General features: G+C 45.0%; 1 long non-coding RNA gene across 1 annotated transcript; it reads left to right on the top strand.

The window, feature by feature from the left end:
* The first annotated feature begins 2,096 nt into the window (after positions 1-2,096).
* LOC132124950 (uncharacterized) lies at positions 2,097-2,543 on the top strand. The gene is made up of 2 exons (XR_009426818.1): positions 2,097-2,285; positions 2,388-2,543. It is a non-coding gene; the product is annotated as an uncharacterized LOC132124950 (long non-coding RNA).
* The last annotated feature ends 8,466 nt before the right edge of the window (positions 2,544-11,009 follow it).

Genomic DNA, 11,009 nt, shown 5'->3' on the forward strand with positions numbered 1-11,009 from the left:
TTTAACCCTTTGCACCAAACCCGAAAAATCTAAATATGATATAAAGTGGCATAACTTTGGATGTAAACAACTCACAGAGACAAATGGACACATTTTTCAATACAATTCTGACCCCAGAAATTGTTATTTGTCATGGTTTATAACATCTTGAATATCTGTGGTCAAAAAGAGCAAATAAAGTTAATTTGACAGCGTTTTTATTATACTTCGCAGCCTGAAATAGGCTTTATTTTAACCTTTTACTTCACCTATCCTGAACCTGAAGATATTTAAAATAGTTTTACTTCTGAAGTAAACAAAACAAAGCAAATTAACTTAAATTTAAAAAATAAATAAATAAATAACTAAATAACTACAGAAAAAATCCAAAAAGGTCCAAAAAGTTGACTGAGCATAAACTGCAAGTTTTTGCATTTTGGGGCTTTGCAGTTGGTGGTCGTCGGTTTGGTACCTGCAGATCGCTATCTCCCAATGCTAAATATTTGAAACTATAATTAAGATATACCTTTGTATTCATAACTTAAAGTGATTTTTCAACAGTTTTTACTATAATCACAGGCTTTCGGAAATCGAATCTGCATTCTTAACTAGCAGTGTTGCTAGCTTAGTTTTTTTTTTTTTTTTTTCAGGCTCAATACTTCATACATACTTACCAAGTGGAAAATTAAACATTGTAACACAGCTGAAGAGCCTCCAAAGAGGATTTGTTCCCTAACATGTATTTTACATGTCTCAACTCTTTCTGAGTATGGTAATTTTACCACACTCAACACATTCGGGGGTGGGGGTGGGCAAGCGAGAAGCTATCATATCTACACAGTATACGAGATATGAGACTCTGTAAAGACGTCAGTTCACCATACCACATGAGGGATATTTGTGAACAGATTCCATTGAAATTAGAGGACTTGTCTTTGGATACAATTGGCTATCACCAATACTGCTATAAAAGCATTACAGGGAAAATACACTCACCTAAAGGATTATTAGGAACACCATACTAACACTGTGTTTGACCCCCTTTCGCCTTCAGAACTGCCTTAATTATACATGGCATTGATTCAACAAGGTGCTGAAAGCATTCTTTAGAGATGTTGGCCCATATTGATAGGATAGCATCTTGCAGTTGATGAAGATTTGTGGGATGTACATCCAGGGCACGAAGCTCCCGTTCCACCACATCCCAAAGATGCTCTATTGGATTGAGATCTGGTGACTGTGGGGGCCATTTTAGTACAATGAACTCATTGTCATGTTCAAGAAACCAATTTGAAATGATTCAAGCTTTGTGACATTATCCTGCTGGAAGTAGCCATCAGAGGATGGCTAGATGGTGGTCATAAAGAGATGGATATGGTCAGAAACAATGCTCACGTAGGCCGTGGCATTTAAACGATGCCCAATTGGCACTAAGGGGCCTAAAGTGTGCCAAGAAAACATCCCCCACACCATTACACCACCACCACCAGCCTGCACAGTGGTAACAAGACATGATGGATCCATGTTCTCTTTCCGTTTACGCCAAATTCTGACTCTACCATCTGAATATCTCAACAGAAATCGAGACTCATCAGACCAGGGATTCCTATTTGTAGTGGAGATAAGTGGTACCCGGTGGGCTCTTCTGCTGTTGTAGCCCATCCGCCTCAAGGTTGTGCGTGTTGTGGCTTCACAAATGCTTTGCTGCATACCTCTGTTGTAATGAGTGGTTATTTCAGTCAGAGTTGCTCTTCTATCTGCTTGAATTAGTCGGCCCATTCTCCTTTGACCTCTAGCATCAACAAGGCATTTTCGCCCACAGGGCTGCCACATACTGGATGTTTTTCCCTTTTCACACCATTCTTTGTAAACCCTAGAAATGGTTGCCCGTGAAAATCCCAGTAACTAAGCAGATTGTGAAATACTCAGACCGACCCGCCTGGCACCAACAACCATGCCACGCTCAAAACTGCTTAAATCACCTTTCTTTCCCATTCTGACATTCAGTTTGGAGTTCAGGAGATTGTCTTGAGCAGGACAACACCCCTAAATGCATTGAAGCAACTGCCATGTGATTGGTTGATTAGATAATTGCATTAATGAGAAATTGAACTGTCACAAACCCTTGGTCGTGATCCTGGCTCTGGCTGATTTGAGATTGCTGGTGGGCGTGTTCTCCAGTGATCCTGTCTTCTCACCTGCAGTTCATCATGTCAATCAAGCACACCTGTTCCATATCAAGCAATCTACTCTCTTATAAAAGCCAGACCAACTTTCCAGTCCCCACCGGATCGTTGTACCATTCAGTACGAGAACACGTCAGCCGACCAATATTTTGAGTTTTCTGTATTTTGTCTTTTGTTGGGGAATTGAAAGCTAACTAAGTTTTTCCTATTTTTTGATCGCAGTGTTCCAGCCTGAACCTTGGAATCAAATCTCTCACCAGAACCTCAGGACACAGATCACTGGAACTGGATCACCAACCCTCTGTTCTGCGAGAACATACCCTGCTCAGCATACATCTCTGTTTAAACTTGTGGTTAATAAATTTACCTTTAATTGAACTGACACTCTGGTCTGCATTTGAGTTCTGGTTCCCGGTCCTGACAGAACGATCCGGTCATTATGGACTCAGCAGACCTAGAGCCAGTTCACCACGCGGTATCCACTCAGGGAGCAATCCTGGATCAGCACAGTAGCGCGCATAGGGAGATTATGGGAAGACTTCAGGACTTGTCTCTCCGTGTGGGAACCCTTCAGGAGTCCCTGCAAAATCTTCCTCCAGCCCCTGAACTGGCCGAATCAGCCACAGCTAACCCTGCCAGGGAACCTTGGGTTTCACCACCGGAAAGGTACGATGGGAACCTAGGTCAGTGTAAGACATTTCTCATGCAATGTGGTCTAGTTTTTGCTCTCCAACCCCTCACCTATGCCACAGAGAGATCTAAGATTGCCTACCTCATCGGGTTGCTGCGAGGAGCGGCCTTGGAGTGGGCTTCAGTTCACTGGAGGAGACAGGACCAGTTTACCACCACCTATGTTGCATTTGCCGCAGAGATGACCAAGGTTTTCGACCATCCGGTCCAAGGTAATGACGCTTGCATGAGATTGTTCTCTATTCACCAAGAGACTCCGGAGAGTGGCGGAGTACGCCATTGAGTTCTGAACATTGGCTGTAGAGAGTGGGTGGAATGAGGCGTCCCTGCTGGCGGTGTTTATCAATGGTTTAAGTGAAAGATTGAAGGATGAACTGGTGACACATCCTGAACCTGTGAACCTGGATAATCTCATTGCTTTGACAATTCGTATAGACAATCGCTGTCGAGAGCAACGACGACAGAAACAACACAACCCTGGCGGTGACGTCATTCCTCGCCGAAGAGATCACTCCCCAGCTCAGGTAGGATCCAGATCTTTTCCTCGTCCTGTACTTCCACTGGAGCCCGTGCGGCGAGAGGAGTTCCTGGAGGGCAAGCCCATGCAGCTGGGTTGGAACCGTCTCAGTGCAGATGAACGAGAACACCGTAGAGGAACAAACGCTTGCCTCTACTGTGCACAACCAGGCCACTACATCGCCAATTGTCCTATCCGACCGTTAAACCGGAGGGCTCGCTAGCCAGGGGGAGCATCCTAGTGAGCTGAGCAACCTTACCTCTGTCTTCCCGTCCACGAACCCAATTACATGCCACTATCTTCTGGAGGAACCAGACTCTGGAGCTCCAGGCCCTCATTGACTCTGGAGCAGACGAGAGTTTTTTGGACACCACATTAGTAAATCAGCTGGGATTTACCACGGAGCAGCTTAAGGAGCCACTGGAGGCTAGTACACTTGACGGGAGGCTGCTTGCTCGAGTAACAACCCGAACCTACCCTGTCCAGTTCCATTTGTCAGGTAATCAATTTGAAGAAATCTCCTTTTTTGTTATTGACTCACCATTTATACCATTAGTTTTGGGGCACTCCTGGTTAACCAGACATAATCCTCATATTGACTGGATATCTGCTAAGGTTCATAACTGGAACTCTGCCTGTCTTGCTAGTTGTTTGCGGTCTGCTCTGCCTTCTTCTGTAACCCACCAGAAACCCGAACCAGACCAGCCAGACCTGTCATTAATCCCCACTGAGTACCACGAGATATCGGAGGTGTTCTGTAAACAACAGGCTCTCTCACTTCCCCCGCACCGACCCTATGACTGCGCCATTGACCTGTTGCCTGGATCTACATTTCCACGGAGCCGTCTGTATAACATCTCCAGACCAGAGCGGGTGGCAATGGAGGAGTACATTAACAATTCCCTGGCAGCTGGGATTATCCTGGGATTATCCTGACGGCCTTCAACACCCCCCTGGGACACTTTGAGTACCTGGTTATGCCTTTTGGCCTGTCTAACTCACCTGCCGTCTTTCAGTGTCTAATCAATGGATGATATCCTCATCTTTTCCCAGAATCAAGCAGAACATGTCCAGCATGTCCGACAGGTCCTCCATCGACTACTGGAGAACCGTCTATTTGTCAAAGCAGAGAAGTGCGAGTTTCACGTCTCCACCATCACCTTCCTCGGTCACATCATTGCCAGAGGTCAGGTGAGGATAGATCCGGAGAAGGTGAGAGCAGTCTTAGATTGGCCCCGACCAGATACAAGGAAACAGCTACAGAGATTTTTGGGGTTCGCTAACTTTTATAGACGTTTCATTAGAAATTACAGCCACACTGCTGCACCATTAACTGCACTAACCTCCCCAGCTAGACCGTTTCATTGGTCCTCTGAGGCAGAAGGAGCCTTTTTGGATCTCAAGAAGAGGTTTACGTCAGCTCCCATTCTCATAAACCCTGACTCGTCCCGGCAGTTTGTTGTGGAGGTGGACGCCTCAGATGTGGGAGTGGGGGCAAACCTGTCCCAGCGGTCACCCAAGGTTAACAAACTTCACCCTTGTGCCTTTCTATCCCATCGTTTATCTCCCACAGAAAGAAACTATGATGTCGGGAACCCGGGAACTGCTTGCTATGAAGTTGGCTCTCGAGGAGTGGCGACATTGGCTAGAGGGCGTAGATCAACCGTTCGTGGTTTGGACCGATCATAAAAACCTGGAGTACATCCGCTCTGCGAAACGCCTGAATCCTCGTCAAGCCAGGTGGGCTCTTTTCTTTGGTCGCTTCAATTTTGCCCTTACCTACAGGCCCGGATCCAGAAATGTGAAGCCTGACGCATTGTCTCGGCTGTTCGAAAAGGAGTAGACTATTGCAGAACCCGACACCATAATACCAAGAACCTGTGTCATTGGGCAGCCATTTGGGAGATTGCGGGAGAGGTGAGAACGGCCCTACAGCACCAGCCTGACCCAGGTAACGGCCCCCCGGGTCGTCTGTTTGTGCCTCTCTCTAACCGTCCATCTGCATTACAGTGGGGTCACTCCTCCAGACTCTCATGCCATCCTGGAGTGGCACGCTCTTTGGCCTTCCTGCGCAGACGGTTCTGGTGGCCAGAGATGAGTTACAATGTCCAGACCTTTGTTTCTGCCTGTCCCGTCTGTGCACAGAACAAGGGTTCCAACCGACCCCCCCCTCCAGGGTACCTGCAGCCGTTTCCCATACCTTGTCGCCGTGGTCTCACTTATCACTGGATTTTGTATCTGGGCTACCTCCCTCGAAGGGTATGACTGTGGTTCTCACTGTGGTGGATCGTTTTAGCAAGTTTGCACGTTATCTGCCTCTGCCCAAACTGCCCACAGCTAAGGAGACTGCCGAACTCTTAGTCTCTGTGGGGTTCACGGTCCACGGCCTACCTCGGACAGAGGTTCACAATTCACCTCTGCCGTTTGGAAGTCATTCTGCCGAGCCATCGGGGCCACCATAAGTCTGACCTCTGGGTTCCATCCTCAAGCTAACGGCCAAGCGGAGAGAGCCAACCAGAAACTGGAGAATGGTTGAAATGGTTGAGAAAATGGTTGTTTGGCTTCCTCCAACCCCACGTCCTGGACATTTCAGCTTCCTTGGGTGGAGTATGCCCACAACACGCTTCCCACATCTGCCACAGGTCTGTCACCTTTTCAATGTGTCTATGGTTTTCAACCCCCATTGTTTCCCTCTCAGGAGAAAGAGTTGGCTGTCCCCTCCATCCAAGCATACATCCGCAGATGTCATCGCACCTGGCACCGAGCCCGGGCCACTCTTCTGAGGACCTCTGCCCAATATGAGCGCCGCGCCAACCGTCATCGGACTCCTGCACCCTCCTATTCTGTGGGGGACAAGGTATGGCTCTCCACCCGGGATCTCCAGTTAAAAACAGACTCTAAGAAATTATCACCTAAATACATTGGTCCCTTGGTGATCGAGAAGGTCATCACCCCCGTGACCGTCCATCTCCGACTGCCTCCCACTCTCAAGGTCCACCCTGCCTTCCATGTATCTCTGCTTAAGCCTGTGGTTATCAGTCCACTACTCCCTCCTCTCCTGGCCCCTCCACCCCCTCGGCTTATTGATGGCCATCCGGCGTTCACGGTTCACCGGATTTTGGACTCCCGTCGCAGTATCTCATCGACTGGGAGGGCTATGGACCAGAGGAGAGGAGCTGGGTTCCCTGGCAGCAGGTTATGGATACTGCTCTCATACGGGCCCTCTCATAATGTGAGAATGGAGAGTGAGTGCTGCTTCTTGAAGTTGGTCAGCTGTTCCAAGTTTGTATGCACATCCAACTGCTTCATCTACAGTAATGCTGAGCTGTGTATGAAGTTCGACTTAATACCCTCATGTTGTTGCACCTTGAAGAATGTGAGTTCATGAGAGATGTCTTTGTCTCCCTGTAACCGTCTTGCCAATTTCTCACTGCGGTATTCAGGATTAGGAAAACCTTGATTTTCCAATGTCTTCATGTACAAGTTGCACATAGATCTTAGCTGGACAACCTCTTTGCATTCAATCACATTCCTAAGAATGTAATCCTTTACCACACAATATGACTTACGTGCTGCTGTCTTCTGGGCCTGCAGGCTGTCAGTGTTGTCTGGTGCCTTTTCTACTCTCTCCTTTCCACGTTAATGGGTTTGGTACTCTGTGTTGAAGTTGTTTCTGCATGATGGATGATACTTAGCTTCCATTGCAAAAAGGTCCTTGCCCTGAACCTGCGATAAAGAGCCTCTTTCTTTAATTCCTGTGCCCTAGGTTCAATAACTTTCCAGGCTGGTTCCTTGTGTTTCCAACTCTGAAACGTTGTAAGCTCTTCAGTCTTGCCCTTGAACTTGGATTTTGCTTTGTCACAGAAAATGCACTGATTGGGAAACAAGAAGGAACACCTTCTTGGAGCTCCTTCAGATTGAACTGACAGTGATTTGACATGGCGCAGAGAGTCCCTTTTCAATGATAATGATTCACCAGATGTAGAAGCCTTTGACACTTGTAAACGATATACACGCACCTAAAGGATTATTAGAAACACCTGTTCAATTTCTCATTAATGCAATTATCTAATCAAGCAATCACATGGCAGTTGCTTCAATGCATTTAGGGGTGTGGTCCTGGTCAAGACAATCTCCTGAACTCCAAACTGAATGTCAAAATGGGAAAGAAAGGCGATTTAAGCAGTTTTGAGCGTGGCATGGTTGTTGGTGACAGACGGGCTGGTCTGAGTATTTCACAATCTGCTCAGTTACTGGGATTTTCACGGGCAACCATTTCTAGGGTTTTCAAAGAATGGTGTGAAAAGGGAAAAACATCCAGTATGTGGCAGTCCTGTGGGCGAAAATGCTTTGTTGATGCTAGAGGTCAGAGGAGAATGGGCCGACTGATTCAAGCAGATAGAAGAGCAACTCTGACTGAAATAACCACTCGTTACAACCGAGGTATGCAGCAAAGCATTTGTGAAGCCACAACACACACAACCTTGAGGCGGATGGGCTACAACAGCAGAAGACCCCACCGGGTACCACTTATCTCTACTACAAATAGGAAAAAGAGGCTACGATTTGCACAAGCTCACCAAAATTGGACAGTTGAAGACTGGAAAATGTTGCCTGGTCTGATGAGTTTCGATTTCTGTTGAGACATTCAGATGATAGAGTCAGAATTTGGCGTAAACAGAAAGAGAACATGGATCCATCATGCCTTGTTACCACTGTGCAGGCTGGTCAATGTCAATGTCACCTTTATTTATATAGCGCTTTAAACAAAATACATTGCGTCAAAGCAACTGAACAACATTCATTAGGAAAACAGTGTCAATAATGCAAAAATGATAGTTAAAGGCAGTTCATCATTGGATTCAGTTATGTCATCTCTGTTCAGTTAAATAGTGTCTGTGCATTTATTTGCAATCAAGTCAACGATATCGCTGTAGATGAAGTGTCCCCAACTAAGCAATCCAGAGGCGACAGCGGCAAGGAACCGAAACTCCATCGGTGACAGAATGGAGAAAAAAACCTTGGGAGAAACCAGGCTCAGTTGGGGGGCCAGTTCTCTTCTGACCAGACGAAACCAGTAGTTCAATTCCAGGCTGCAGCAAAGTCAGATTGTGCAGAAGAATCATCTGTTTCCTGTGGTCTTGTCCTGGTGCTCCTCTGAGACAAGGTTTTTACAGGGGATCTGTATCTGGGGCTCTAGTTGTCCTGGTCTCTGCTGTCTTTCAGGGATGTAGAGGTCCTTTCTAGGTGCTGATCCACCATCTGGTCTGGATACGTACTGGATCCGGGTGACTGCAGTGACCCTCTGATCTGGACACAGACTGGATCTGGTGGCAACGGTGACCTCGGAACAAGAGAGAAACCATTCTCAAACCATAGACGCCATTCTTCTAATGATGTAGCAAGTACATAGGGTGTTATGGGAAGTGTTTCCGGTTCCGGTTTACCTAATTAATGCAGCCTAAAAATCCTTTAACGGATTTGGATAATAAAAGCATATTAGTATGTTATGTGTATGCCAGGTTAAAGAGATGGGTCTTTAATCTAGATTTAAACTGCAAGAGTGTGCCTGCCTCCCGAACAATGTTAGGTAGGTTATTCCAGAGTTTGGGCGCCAAATAGAAAAAGGATCTGCCGCCTGCAGTTGATTTTGATATTCTAGGTATTATCAAATTGCCTGAGTTTTGAGAACGTAGCGGACGTAGAGGATTATAATGTAAAAGGAGCTCATTCAAATACTGAGGTGCTAAACCATTCAGGGCTTTATAAGTAATAAGCAATATTTTAAAATCTATGCGATGCTTGATAGGGAGCCAGTGCAGTGTTGACAGGACCGGGCTAATATGGTCATACTTCCTGGTTCTAGTAAGAACTCTTGCTGCTGCATTTTGGACTAGCTGTAGTTTGTTTACTAAGCGTGCAGAACAACCACCCAATAAAGCATTAAAATAATCTAACCTTGAGGTCATAAATGCATGGATTAACATTTCTGCATTTGACATTGAGAGCATAGGCCGTAATTTAGATATATTTTTGAGATGGAAAAATGCAATTTTACAAATGCTAGAAACGTGGCTTTCTAAGGAAAGATTGCGATCAAATAGCACTTTACAAAAATAGAAAATAGAAATTACTCGTCATCCAGTTTTTTGTATCGACTATGCAATCCATTAGTTTTTATTAATATAAAATAGAAATTACTCGTCATCCAGTTTTTTGTATCGACTATGCAATCCATTAGTTTTTCAAATTGGTGTGTTTCACCGGGCTGCGAAGAAATATAGAGCTGAGTATCATCAGCATAACAGTGAAAGCTAACACCATGTTTCCTGATGATATCTCCCAAGGGTAACATATAAAGCGTGAAGAGTAGCGGCCCTAGTACTGAGCCTTGAGGTACTCCATACTGCACTTGTGATCGATAGGATACATCTTCATTCACTGCTACGAACTGATGGCGGTCATATAAGTACGATTTAAACCATGCTAATGCACTTCCACTGATGCCAACAAAGTGTTCAAGTCTATGCAAAAGAATGTTGTGGTCAATTGTGTCAAACGCAGCACTAAGATCCAATGAAACTAATAGAGAGATACACCCACGATCAGATGATAAGAGCAGATCATTTGTAACTCTAAGGAGAGCAGTCTCAGTACTATGATACGGTCTAAATCCTGACTGGAAATCCTCACATATACCATTTTTCTCTAAGAAGGAATATAATTGTGTGGATACCACCTTTTCTAGTATCTTGGACAGAAAAGGGAGATTCGAGATTGGTCTATAATTAACTAGTTCTTTGGGGTCAAGTTGTGGTTTTTTGATGAGAGGCTTAATAACAGCCAGTTTGAAGGTTTTGGGGACATATCCTAATGACAATGAGGAATTAATAATAGTCAGAAGAGGATCTATGACTTCTGGATGCACCTCTTTTAGGAGCTTAGATGGTATAGGGTCTAACATACATGTTGTTGGTTTAGATGATTTAACAAGTTTATACAATTCTTCCTCTCCTATGGTAGAGAATGAGTGGAACTGTTCCCCAGGGGGTCTATAGTGCACTGTCTGATGTGATACTGTAGCTGACGGCTGAATGGTTGCAATTTTATCTCTAATAGTATCGATTTTAGAAGTAAAGTAGTTCATAAAGTCATTACTGCTGTGGTGTTGGGAAATGTCAACACTTGTTGAGGCTTTATTTTTCGTTAATTTAGCCACTGTATTGAATAAATACCTGGGGTTATGTTTGTTTTCTTCTAAAAGAGAAGAAAAGTAATCGGATCTAGCAGTTTTTAATGCTTTTCTGTAGGATGTGTTACTTTCCCGCCAAGCAATACGAAATACCTCTTGTTTTGTTTTCCTCCAGCTGCGCTCCATTTTTCGGGCTGCTCTCTTTAGGGTGCGAGTATGCTCATTATACCATGGTGTCAAACTGTTTTCCTTAACCTTCCTTAAGCGTAAAGGAGCAACTTTATTTAAAGTGCTAGAAAAGAGAGAGTCCATAGTTTCTGTTACATCATCAAGTTGTTCTGAGGTTTTGGATATGCTAAGGAATTTGGATACATCAGGAAGATAACTTAAAAAGCAGTCTTTTGTGTTAGAAGTGATGGTTCTTCCATACTTGTAACAAGAAGTA

The sequence above is a fragment of the Carassius carassius genome, chromosome 43 (assembly GCF_963082965.1).
Source record: "Carassius carassius chromosome 43, fCarCar2.1, whole genome shotgun sequence".
Taxonomy (NCBI): Eukaryota; Metazoa; Chordata; class Actinopteri; order Cypriniformes; family Cyprinidae; genus Carassius; species Carassius carassius.